This window comes from Desmodus rotundus, chromosome 7 (genome assembly GCF_022682495.2).
Source record: "Desmodus rotundus isolate HL8 chromosome 7, HLdesRot8A.1, whole genome shotgun sequence".
NCBI classification, from domain to species: domain Eukaryota; kingdom Metazoa; phylum Chordata; class Mammalia; order Chiroptera; family Phyllostomidae; genus Desmodus; species Desmodus rotundus.
In genome coordinates this window covers 54,719,952-54,733,634 of record NC_071393.1, presented here as the reverse complement: position 1 = coordinate 54,733,634, position 13,683 = coordinate 54,719,952, and the positions used below count along the sequence as shown (strand labels likewise).

Below are 13,683 nucleotides of genomic sequence, written 5' to 3'. Positions count from 1 at the left end.
GTTTATCTTTCTCTGACTGGCTTATTTCACTTAGCATAATGTTCTCTGGCCCATCCATGATGTTACAAAGGGTACAATTTTGTTTTTTTATTTATGGCTAAGTAGTATTCCATTGTGTAAACGTACCATAGCTTTTTTATCCACTCATCTACTGAGGGACACCTGGGCTGCTTCCAAATCCTGGCAATTGTAAATAATGTTGCAATAAACACAGAGGTGCTTGTGTTCTTTCAAGTTAGTGTTTCGGTTTCTTTGGATAAATTCCCAGAAGTGGAATTGCTGGGTCGTACTTGAAGTTAAAACAGGTCCTTTCCTCCCTTCCTGGCGCCCACCTCTTCCTGCCTACCTTCCTCTGCTGACAGATAGGCAGGCCTGGTGCCAGCAGGCTGAGCTTCACAGGCCAGCAGCTGCCACGTGGCTGTACTGCACTGCTAAAGGGAGGCGGTCTGACAGCAAGAGCTTGAGCTCTGGGACTTTCTTTGGCTGCCACCTCCCCCAGCGTCACTAAGCAGGGCTGGGGGCCTTGTAGGAACTTTGAAATTCCATTTGCTTATCCCTCCCCTTCCCTTCATTTCCATTAGTTTAAGGTGAGTGGCTGAGAGTTTAGTAGGGAGCAGCATTACTTCTCTTTGGGGGATTTGAAATACTCAGCTCCTAGGCTTGAGTTACTTCCTTTGGCGGCTTGACGGTGGAAAATTCTGTTGGGAAGTTATAGCATGTGGGCATTTTGAGGTTGATGCATGGGGACAGGTGGCTCATTTTGGATATGTGAAAGTCCTGGACCATTTCTTTGCTCATATAACTCTGTTTCTGTGTATCCAGGAGGCAAATGGTATTGTCTTCCCTTTTCAGGTAAAGGCTCCCTGAACTATTCAAAGCACCTGGGCATATACTTTTTGCCTGATGCAGTTTATGGACTCTTGGGTCATAATATTCAGCAGTTCTGGTTGCTTTGGAAATTTTTGGTGTTCAGACATTGTAGTAGTTTATTACTTTATTTAGCATTCTTTTCAGGATGTAGTGAATGTTTTAAGTTAGAATGCCAGGGAAACACTGCATTTATTAAATACTTCCTGTTTAGGGTGGTGCTGTGCTAAGCACTGAAGAGGAAGTTCGCACTCTGAGGGTTCATGCACAGGCTAAAGGACACTGTATGGACAAGAGCCAGTGTATGACCGAGCTCCCAGGAACCAGGGGCTGTCACCTGCCGCCTCTCTCACTGTGTAAACCCCACTTATCTACAGTGTTACATGCAACTTTGGAATATTGAAATAATTCATCTGATATAAATGATATTAGGATAAAAGTTTTAGGCCTGACACAGATCTTTACATTAGCCAGAAAAATGCTTGTCATATCTACTGAAGATTTTTGTGAAGGTCAAATAAACACGTTATATGTGAGGATGCTTCATTCCTTTTGTGGGGATCATACACATATTCTGTAGAGACCTGGGAACATGTGGTATGGGAAGCTCAATAGTTCCTAGAGATGCTGAATTTCTCCCCATCCACCCTTTGCTCAACAATTCACCTGTGACCGTCACGTACTACGGGGACAACTGGTGTCTCTTTGGTGTCTCCTCTGACACCCAGCCGCGCTCAGGCACAATAGTTACTGGAGATATCTGCTAAATGAATGAATGAGCATTTGTAAAAGCAGTGTTACAACCATTGTAGACAGAAAATTATAACTGATATTATAAAGTCATCAACAATAACTGAAAATGTCTGCAAGTTAAATTATTTCTTCTACTATTTCTGAACCGAAATGGACTCTGGTCACAGAGTTTTCTGGGTATTGTATGGTATGTTTGCAACAAGAAAAACACCCATAGAGGGGAAAATGGGAATGCTTTCTTCTGTTTTCAAGATGTAATTCATTCCCTATGGCAGAAAACACAAGGAAAATAAAAATGCTAACTCAGATACTACAAAGGTTAAAGCAATTCCACAGGTTAACATTACCATTCCGAATATGAAGACTACATGACTAGACAGGATGTTAATGACTTGACATTCGGAAATTTATTAAATTTATTTTTAAAGCAGCTTGGTTCCTCCTTTCAAATGCATGAAGCACGTGGGAGTTGGGATAGATCTGCCCCAGGCCGCCAAACAAATTTGAAATGGAACTGGGGTCCTTCAGGGATTGTCCTAAATCCACATAATATTCTTAAGTCCTGGTTTATGCACTGGGACCCGTATATCAGCAGGTGTGCGTGTGAATAATGTACTTATATTCATCCATCACCTTCGTGACTCCACATCTGTGGGGGCTGCTGCTCATCAATTATTCCACCGCAGGAGGGAGAGAGATATTTGGGCCAGCATTGACCTCTTTTTCAATCAGGGCCTCCGAACAGTGTGTTTCGAAAGTCGACTGGTCCCTTTAGACAGAGTCTCTGGGTGAGAGTCCCTTTGGCCTAATCTGGCCATGCTGGGAAGTCGGTGTGGTCACCTGTGCTAGGTGTGGGGCGGCATTCGGGAAAGCAAATGAAAACGTGGTCACTAAGAGGCACCATCTACATTCAGGGCCTCTCCCATCTATCTAATTCTTGTAGAAAATATTAGCAAAGTCAACTTTAGTAAAATACATTTACCTTCCACAAACAAAAGCTCAACTGTTTGTTTGAAAGAAATTATGGTTTGTTGAAAGAGCTAAATTCACATTCAAATGCTTGGAAATGTTTTTATTATCTGAGGTTTCAGAAAGGAAGTCTCCTCCGGAAGAATGAGGATTTTTGCCTTTATATCTTAGTGCCTTTTTTCCTCCCCAAGGAAAACAAAGTTTTTATAATGCTTATCTTTTTATCATGAACTTGGTTTTTTTCTCAAGAGTACGTAGTACTTTTAATTTTTTAAAGCTTCTGATATAACACCTGGAGGTGTGTTGCATATTGTCATAATTGATAAATCTGTGACAAATGTAGCCACTTCATTTTGTTGGGGAGATACAAAATTGTGATGGTAGCTGACCACTTATTTAATTATGTGGTAAGTAACATATGATGAAAGAGTAAAGTTAAATTGATGATTTGGGCTATCTCTGCCAGGGTGCAGTTTACATGGCAATTACCCCGGGATCATCTAAGTGTAATTGGCAAGTAATTTTGTAAGCGAAGGAACATGACAGCTCATTTACATGGTGTTCACTGAGGAAAATTTGGGGACATTTATCAACTACCTCGAAGTGAAGAGTGATTGCATCAGAATGCTATTGGCAGTTTGAAAGCTACATGGAAGTTTTTTGGAACGAATCTTGGTTCATTTGCTCCCTGAACGTTTTATTAGGTGTGTGCAGTGTTCCACACACAGTGTCCTACGCACTAAGAATACAAAAATGAGTGAAAAGTTCTACCCTCAAGGAACCCATGCATGGGATGCAGACAGTCATCAATAGTTACACAACAGTGCAGTAGGTAGGGGTGTGAGTCCTGCACAGGTACTGTGGATGCCGAGGAAGGGCAACTCGGAGGATGGAAGGTAGTCAGGGAAACCTTGCTAGAGAGCCGACACCAGAAATAAATGATAAAGAATGAAGTGGAGCTGAGCCAGGGAAAGAGGAGAAGGGATTTCCAGGCAGAGGTGCTAGCAAGAACATAATATTGGAGGAGCAAGATGGTTGGTGTGAGCTAGCATGTGAGGCAGTTCAGGCACATTTCAAGGCACACGTGGAGCCTGGGTAGGATCTTAGAGGGCTCTGTAGGCCATGCTAGAGGCCTGACCCTATTCTTCAACCTTGGGAAGCCATGGGAGGGCTTTAAGAAGAGGAGCCTCTTTTTTCAGAGTTGTTTTATAGACAGACCATTTTGTGTAGTAAAAATTTTTTTTTGAGCTATTACAATATGCTAGGCTCTGTTCTACAGATACCAAAGCATTTCATCCTCACAGTAACCCTATGAAGTTGATAGTAGCATTTCCCCCTTTTCACAGATGAAGAAACAGAATACACAGTAGCTGCTCAAAGTTACACAGTGTGTGATGGAACAGCCAGGGTTTGAACCAAGCTGTCCATCTCCTATGGTCCATCCCAAGCTGTCCAGAGCCTATGCTTGTCACTGTCGCCCTACACCATGTCATAGCCCCTCCATGCAATCGACTGGAACTCCCTGTTTTTAGATGCACCCCCCACCTACCCACTAGACTGTGAGCTCTGTGAGGTGAGGGACTGTACTTATCCTGTTCATAGCTACATGCTGCCAGCCAAGGATGATGCCTGCTCCTTCAGAGGCATGGCAGAAATAAGTAGTAATGCAGTTTTGAGGGGTTATAACTGGCGGTTGTCAAAGTCAACTTGGCAAGGGATGATGATGAGGGCCTAAATCAACAGCAATGTTAGTAAATACAGAGAGGTGAGGATGGAGAAATAAATTGGCAGGGCTTGGTGGTTGATCAAATGTGTGGATTTTGTTGGCATGTTCTTACAATGTCTCTGATTTCCAACTCCTACATTGGAGAGGGGTCTTGGCAAAAGAATCTGAAGCAGAGAGAAGCTCATGCTACTCCTCACAGAGTCCTTAAGTTCCTGAGAAGACTTGTTGTGGACTCAGGATGGGAAGTTAGAAGGAACTTACCTGGGATACTTAAAAATACCAGGATACATCTGCCTGGGATGGTTGAGAGGCAGAATTGCCCTGGGGTAGATGAGTCATTAGATGGCCTTTGGGATTCTTCTGCCTTTGAAATTTTTCTGGTTTAGAATAAATAAAAATTTTCCCACTCTTCTGGCCAAGATGGAGGTGTAGGTAGATAGGCTTTGCTTCCTCGTACAACCAAAGGAAGGATAATGACCAATTTAAAAACAAAAAACTATCAGAAAGTCAAACTGTATGGAGGTCCAACAACCAAGGAGTTAAAGAAACATTCATCCAGACCGGTAGGAGGGGCAGAGATGTGCAGTGGGGGCAGAGAGGATGAGAGACAAGTTGGTGGCTGGCAGACCAGAATGTCCCACATTCACATGTGGATAAGCCAGGAGGAACAACTGGGGAGTGGGACAGACTGTGCAATCCAGGTTCCAGCACGAGCAACTAAAGCCTCAAAACCTCTGGCTGTAAAGACCTGTGGGGGTTGCAGTGGCAGGAGAAACTCTCGGCCTCACAAGAGAGTCCATTGGAAGGGCCCACAGGATCCTAGAATATACACAAGCCCACACACCTGGGAATCAGCCCCTGAAAGGGAACATTCATTTGTGGGAAGCAAGGGAAGTGACCGAAAGTGGGGTGAGAGGCCAGCAAGCAGCATTGTTCCCTCTCTGACTCCTCCCCCACATACAGCGCCACAATGCAGCGATGTGGGTTGCCCCACCCTGGCAAATACCTAAGGCTCTGCCCATTAACCTGTAACAGGTGCACTGAGACAAAGAAATATGGCCCAAATGAAAGAACAGATCAAAATCCCAGAAAAAGAACTAAGCGATGAGGAGATAGCCAACCTATCAGATGCAGAGTTCAAAACACTGGTAATTAGGATGCTCACAGAAATGACTGAGTACAGTCACAAAATAGAGGAAAAAGTGAAGGCTAATGAAAGTGAAATAAAGAAAAATATACAGGGAAGCAACAGTGAAAGGAAGGAAACTGGGACTTCAATCAATAATTTGGGACAAAGGGAAGAAATAAACAGTTGACTGGAACAGAATGAAGAAACAAGAATTTTAAAAAAAGGAGGAGAGGCTTAGGAACCTCTGGGACAACTTTAAATGTTCCAACATCCAAATCATAAGGGTGCTAGAAGGAGAAGAGGAAAAGCAAGAAATTGAAAATTTATTTGAAAAAATAATGAAGGAAAGCTTCCCCAATCTGGCAAAGGAACTAAACATACAAGTCCAGGAAGCTCAGAGAGTCCCAAAGAAAATTGGATCCAAGGAGAAACACACCAAGACATATAATAATTAAATTACTCAAGATTAAAGATAAAGAGACCATCTTAAAAACAGAAAGAGCAAAGCAGAGAGTTACCTACAAAGGAGTTCCCATAAGACTATGAGCTGATTTCTCAAAAGAAACCTTACAGGTAAGAAGGGGCTGGAAAGAAGTATTGAAAACCTACACCCAAGATTACTCTATCTAGCAAAGCTATCATTTAGAATGGAAAGACAGATAAAGTGCTTCCCAGATAAGGTCAAGTTAAAAGAGTTCATCATCACCAAGTCCTTATTATATGAAATGTTCAAGGGACTTATCTAAGAAAAAGAAAATCAAAACTATGAACAGTAAAATGACAACAAACTCAACTATCAACAACTGAACCTAAAAAACAAAAACAAAAAATAAGCCAACAAGTAGAACTTGGATAGAATCACAGAAATGGAGATCACATGGAGGGTTATCAGCAGGGAGGGGGAGAGGAGAGAATGGGGGAAAAGGTACAGGGAATAAGAAGCATAAGTGGTAGGTAGAAAATAGACAGGTAGGTTAAGAATAGTATGGGAAATGGAGAAGCCAAAGAACTTACATGTATGACTCATGGACATGAACTAGGGAGAGAGCAGGATACTGGAGGGAGGCGTGTACAGGGCAGAAGGGGATAAAGGGGAGAAAAAAATAGGACAACTGTAATAGCCTAATCAATAACTATACTTAATTTTTTTTTCCCAAGCCACTTCTTTAATTGCCTGGTTTAAGATAAAACCAAAGTGTCCAAGGACTAGAAAATATTGAGTCCAAATGCCTGGGTTGTAGATAAGGAAACCAAAGCCTAGAAAGGTTATATGACTTGTCCTTGGACACACGCTTAAAACAAAAGGAAGACCCCTATCGTTGGCCTCTCAGTCCTCGCTCCCCCTTCCCTGAATCTCAGACAGTAGCCTCCGGGTTTTGGTGCCTCCCGTGGGCAGGCCTGTGCAGGGCAGTGACACAGAGCTGAGGAGAACCTGGGCTCTGCACTCGGGGAGTTCAGAGAGCCTCAACAGTACGAGTCACTTGTCACCTAAAAATGCCATTTAGTACCATTTAACCATTTACTACATGGATCATTTGGAAAGTAGAGAAAATGAATTTAGAAGTTCATGATGACTTTTTGACTAGGCCAACTCATTGCCAGGCACTGCTTCGATGCTTTACCAGCATAGTCTCTAATTCTTACGGCAACCTAGAAGTTAGCTGGTATTATTTTCATTTTGAGTTCCAGGAAGCTGAAGCACTGAGAACGCATGCAGTAGACTGGACTGTGTTAACTCCAAGTCCTACCCTGAACAACCGAAGCCAACAATTTGTCGTGTTTCCCTACAGCCTTCTTTTTACACACTGGGACTATTCATTTACACAGTTATAATGTTATCAGAGATACAATTGTGAATCTTCATTTTTTTGGCTTGTAATGTATTCTGTGTATTTTCTGTGATTTTATCATCTTCATTTTACTGGCTACATGTCTAATCAGGTTTTAGTAAACAAAGAACTGTGTAATAAGAATCTTTCTATTGTTGGCACATATGGCATTTAGGATGTATATTTTATATCTCGAGAACCATCTGACCATGCTCTGTGGATGGTGTTGGGAAAAGAGCACCTGCCAGGTGCTGCTCGGGCAGCAGGGGATCATGGCTTTCCCCCTGACCTAGGGCCCTCTGGCCGGGCAGGGTGGTGCGGGGCACAGCTCGGAGTGGGGCCTCCGACAGTCCGAGGCAGGCAGCAGGTGACTTTTCAGTCCTCTGCTTTTCTGACTGGGCGTACGTTCTTCCTCCTGCCCTTGTAAAAAAGCAAGTTTTCATTTTCTTAGGATAGTAAAAAATCTTTTGTGTGGAGAAAAAGTGTCATCAAATGCCTTATTCATCAGCATATATACTATCTCTTTAAAATGACAGTGGGAGTAAAAGTTCATCAGTTCAATATGTCTTTCACATTTGGAGACTCCTGACTAATAACCTCTGGTATTTATCATCAGAACAGCCAAAGAACTAAATTCTGGCACATGCTGCTTCACACACTGAGAAAAACTTAAAAAGACAGAAGATTTTCTCCATTTTTCCTTCTTTCATTCATTTAGAAGAAAAAGAATATCTTTTTTTAATTAAAAAAAATATGAGCATGCAGAAACATCTGGCCTGTATTACCATAGCAGCCTCCTAAATGGCCTCCTTGTCTCCAATCTGCCCTTTTAACATCAGCTCTATACAACAGCCGGAAAGATTTTTCTAGAACACAGACTGCACCACTCACTCACCCATATTGTTGAATCTTAAAAAAAAAAAAGACTATTATTGATTTTTGAGGGGGTGGGGAGAAAGACAGAGAGAGAGAGAGAGAGAGAGAGATCGATTTGTCATTCCGTTTCTCTTATTTATGTATTCATTGGTTGATTCTTATATGTACCCTGACCGGGGATTGAACCCACAACCTTGGCATATAAGGATGATGCTCTAACCAACTGAGCTACCCAGCCAGGGCTTGTTGCATCTCCTCTCATGACTCTTTGATTTGTATATCCACAGCTCCCACCTGCCCTGTTTATACCCTGCCCCAGTCACCAAGCTGCTGGTTGTACCCTGATTCCTGCTGCAGTAAATGGTGTCTCCAGGCCTCTGTACAAATCAGTCCTTTTCCCACAAGCTTCCTGCCAGGATCTGCAGAACTGGCTCCCTACTTGGGTTCCCACAGCACCTACCCAGCACTTATCACACTCATGTGGAATATAGCCCACAGTCTTGTTTTTACTTGGCCAGCATGATACTTATTATTTTTTTTTTTTAAAAACCTCATCAAGCAGAACATATCATTGTTCAGTTTGCTTAAGGCCCCACTGCTCTCTATTATACACCAAACCCTAATTACACATTTACTCTATGCAGGGTCCTATGAGGCTACTTGATCCGTTATTTTACCCAACAGACTATATACTGCTCCATGTGCCAAGGTTTTGTATAAACTTTTGTATCTGTAGGCCTGGCAGAGACTGCTCAATAAATATCTATTATATTAGTTTATGCTTTAAAAAAAGTTTAAAAAGACACAATAACTCCTTTTAGCCTTTCTGTTCACAAACATCATAAAACTCAGGGGCCTCAGTGGACCTGGCAGATACTGACAGTCTTCCGTGGGGATGACTGAAGTCTGAGTTCACGACTTCATGCTGCTAAGACTGCACCGCCCTGGCTCGTCAGCATCTGAATGTGATTATGGTCTTTCCCACTGTTTCCTATACCTGGACATGTATCCATATGATCTCTCATGAGAATTATTCTTCAAATTTGTCATAGTTTTGTCTATTGAGGCATTTATTTCTTTAGTTTCATTCTGTATCCACATGACCTCCACACTCCCATCTAACTGGGCTCTTCAGAAATTTGAATGGAATAGGATTAGATGCAGTATTTTATTTGCTTTGTAGGTTTGATCACAGAGAGCAATCAGTGTGCCTACTTGACTTTTGATCCTGCCGAGGAGTAATGTACCCAGATCTGTACAAGCTGGCGAGGCTGGAGGGTGCAGTGCTGGAAATATCCATTGGTCAACCACAGATAACCTAGTCCTTTGTCTTAGTCACTGTATTTTCCATTCCTAAGTTATTCTCTTCTAAACATTTACTTACACGCTACCTTAAAGATACTAAAAAAGATGTGTCCAACAGGACCCAGCCTGCCCATATTTACGGAATTCCAGTGACGTAGGTGTGTGGTACCGGTCCATGGCAGTGTCGTTGCTGTAAACTAAATCTCCGGAAACTGCCCTGAATTCAGGGAATGCCCTGGGTGTTTCAGAGGCACTGTGTGCCATAAGGCTTTGCTGAGGAAATGTTAGCACAAGAATGGAAATATGTCCAAGTATCAAGTTTAAGGAAAATAAAAAGAAAACCCTTTTGTCTAAGTTCCTTCCCTAGGATCTTGTGTGGCAAGATTTTTTAAAACATGCAATAATGACTATTTAGTCAGGGGCACTGACCTCTTTTCCTTCAGATTGTCAGATAAAAAAAAAAAAGACGATAACTAACACAACAATAGCTGTCCCTTGTGAATGAATCAAAATTATACCTATTTTTTGTCAAATCGGCAAAAAATATATATTTTTGTGTGTACCACAGAATTTGAGTAATTAGTTTATGTGCTCCTTGAGATGAAAAAGATTGAAAATCATGGCACTATAGGGTCGATCTCCAGTGTTTTCCTTTTCCCTGAAACACGTACGCACCCATTGCGCATGGCATTACTCCAGAGGCGAAGATTCCCTCTGCAGTGACAAATAGTAGGTGCAGCCATGTTTGGCTGTAAAATAGTAGACACTTAATTTTTCATAGATACTATGTTGTGTGGATTGATGAGAAGCATCAGGCTTCCCATACTTGGCCATATTTTGTTTTTTCCAACCAAATACCTGTAACTGGAAGAGAAAAATACAAGAAATAGTGAGCAACCCTTGGGGAAACCTAACGCTCTCTCTTTCTGTCATATTTGCCTGAAGCTTTGCTATTTCCTATGCTGCTAGTCAGGTGAATTTTGGAATCAAGTTTTTTTCAGTCAAAATTCTTATTTTTCAAGGCTCTCCTTCATTTGTAGCTTCTTTTGACTTTTGATGCTCTGCTTTTCCTTCCGAGCTTTAAAAAGACCACCTTTCTCCACTAAGAAAAGCAGAGCCCAGACTTATCATGCACATCCGAGATGACGAAGGGTGCACTTCCTTTTCCTGGTAGCACATGCAGATGCCCTGTGGTGGCAGAGGCCATGTTTTATATGCCCTCAATCGCTATTACCTGGCACAGTGTCGAAGATAGGCACAACACATGGTTTATAAATGAATGAATGAATGAAAAATACCAGATTTCACAATTTATGGTTGTTTAACTTCTTTTTTAATCCAAATTGCATTCCAACTGGGACTGTATCATCTCAAACTTCTTCAAATACTCTATTTTTAAGTATTTTTTATTGATTATGCTATTACAGTTTTCCCAATTTTCCCCCTTTACCCCTCTTCTGCCCTGCCCCCCTAACCGTCCAGCTTCCCCCCCCCCCTTAGTTCATGTCCATGGGTTGTACATATAAGTTCTTTGAGTCCTCTATTTCCTATACCATTTTTATCTCTCCCCATCTATTTTATGCCTTCTTCTTCCCTGTATCTTTTCTCCCCTATTCCTCCCTTCCCCCTCCCCACTGAAATCCCTCCATGTGATGTCCATTTCTCTGATTCTGTTCCTGTTCTAGGTGTTTGCTTAGTTTTTGTTTTCATTGTTTTTTTTTTCTTTTAGGTTCATTTGTTGATAGTTGTGAGTTTGTTGTCATTTTACTGTTCATATTTTTGATCTTTTTATTAGATAGGTCCCTTTAACATTTCATATAATAATGGCTGGGTGATGATGAACTCCTTTAACTTGACCTTATCTGGGAAGCACTTTACCTGCCCTTCCATTCTTACTGAAAGATTTGCTGGATAGAGTAATCTTGGATATAGGTCCTTGCCTTTCATGACTTCAAATACTTCTTTCCAGACCCTTGCCTGCAAGGTTTGTTTTGAGAAATCAGCTGATAGCCTTATGGGCACTCCTTTGTAGTTAACTGTCTCCTGTCCTCTTGTTGCTTTTAAGATTCTATCTTTAATCTTGGGTAACTTAATGATGGTGTGCCTTGGTGTGTTCCTCTTTGGGTCCAACTTGTTTGGGACTCTCTGGGCTTCCTGAACTTCCTGGAAGTCTAGTTCCTTTGCCAGATTGGGGAAGTTTTCCTTCATTATTTTTTCAAATAAGATTTCAATTTCTTGCTGCTGTTCTTCTCTTTCTGGCACCCCTATAATTCGGATATTGGAGCATTTCAGGTTGTTCCAGATGTTTGTAAGACTATCTTCACTTTTTTGAATTCTTGTTTCTTCATTCTGTTCCAGTTGGATGTTTATTTCTTCCTTTTGTTCCAAATTGTTGCTTTGAGTCCTGGTTTCCTTCCTGTCACTGTTGGTTCCTTGAATATTTTGCTTTATTTCATTTTGGGTATCTTTCATTTGTTTTTTCATTTTTCAACCAAGCTCAATCAGGTCTGTGAGCATTTTGATTACCAGGGCTTTAAATTCTCCATTAGATAGGTTGGCTATATCCTTATCGCTTAGTTTTCTTTCTGATGTTTTGCTCTGTTCTGTCATTTGGGCCATATTTCTTTGTTTTGGTGTAGCTGATAGGTTGTTAGGTATTCACCCAGGTAGGGCAACCCTCTTTGCTGTGCTGCGGTGCTGCCTGTGGGGGAAGGGCCAGAGAGGGAACAGTGTGGCTCACCTGCTTGTCTCTAGCACACTTTCCAGCGGACTCTTGCATAAGACTGGGAGTTTCTCCCACCACGACAACCGCTGTAGTCCACAGTCAGCTCTGAGTCTCAGTTTCCCCTGAAGACAGCCCTGCCCACCTGGTCTGCCACCTTGCCATGGTTTTCCTGAGCCAGCTTGCTTGGTCCGCTGCCTTATCGGCCTGGTTGTTCTGGTGAATTTTTTCTTTAATTCTTGGTTGTTGGAGTTCCATGCAGTTTGATTCTTTGGTATTTCTGGATGTTCATTGATTTTAGATTGGTTGTTATCCTCCTTTTGGTTGTGCAAAGAAGTGAAGGGTTTCTATCTAAACTTCTGTCTTGGCCGGACAATATTCTTAATACTATGGCTCAGTGGGTTTAGTGAGAGCAAAATATGCTGTATATTTTGGAGCCCTATCACAGAGGAGCCAAAATTTGGCATGTATGATTTCAGAATCCATGCTCATTCCAGTTAGTGAGTGAAGGGATGAATTTTTATCCTGAAGCCTAACTATTGGTTGAACAGATCGGTTAGTATGATTACTCTCCATTGCACCTCTGTCCTGTGGTTGGAAACCCTTATAACATTTCAGAAATGGAAAAATATTTGGAAAACCATCTGTGTTTCCTGAAATATTGGAATGGAAACCTTCACCTTCAGAGAGTGCTCCTGACTCAGTTCAATAGATAGCCGCTGTCCCTGCAAACACTTATCAAACAGTTTACGTCTGACAGGAGTTGGAGATAAATGTGAAACTGGCTATTCTTTCAGGTTGGTACCCAAGAATCAAAGACAACGTGATATGTTCTACAATAGAAGCATGTATAAAGAACAGAGGTAACAGAGAGAGGTGGGTGGTTAACCCCATGTAAGGCATTAAGGAAGGCTTCCTGAAAGAAATGTCAGCCATGACTGCAAGTTTTGTTTTTTGGATGACTATAATGAATGAAAAATAACCCTGATGTGCTTGACTCATTCATTTATAAAGCAGTGGCACATTGTAAGAAATAAAAATTTTAAAATCAAAGATTTGAAACGTGTTTGATTCCTCAATATATCACCTAAATCCATCTCGATTCTACGGTTTTTGCATGGTATCTGAAAAACAGAGCTGAATATCTACTATATTAATGGATTTATATATGTGCACAGAAGGCTAATATAATTTATGCTGCCAATTTTTTATGGTTTATAAATAGTGCTATCACTATCATTTTTAAAAAGTGGAGAAAAGAGCTCATATGTGCTGGTAGAAATTCAGTATATTTTATAGACTACTGCTACTCTTGATATAGCCTACGGGATGTGACTTTTCATAAAAACCTAATGAACTTCTAGATTTGTCAGCTGCTTCCAAACAGATGTACTCTGCTAATCTAATGGAAACATTTTGAGCCCATATCCCAAATATCAATAGCTTTTAGTACTGCAAATTAGTTTGTCTATTGAGTAAATTGGACTCTGCGGTTCTTGATAAAAAG

At 41.4% G+C, this 13,683-nt stretch overlaps 1 protein-coding gene across 3 annotated transcripts in view; it reads left to right on the top strand.

Moving 5' to 3' along the window:
* AKAP6 (A-kinase anchoring protein 6) overlaps positions 1–13,683 on the top strand; it is a 476,021-nt gene that overhangs the window by 237,757 nt on the left and 224,581 nt on the right. The window lies entirely within an intron of this gene.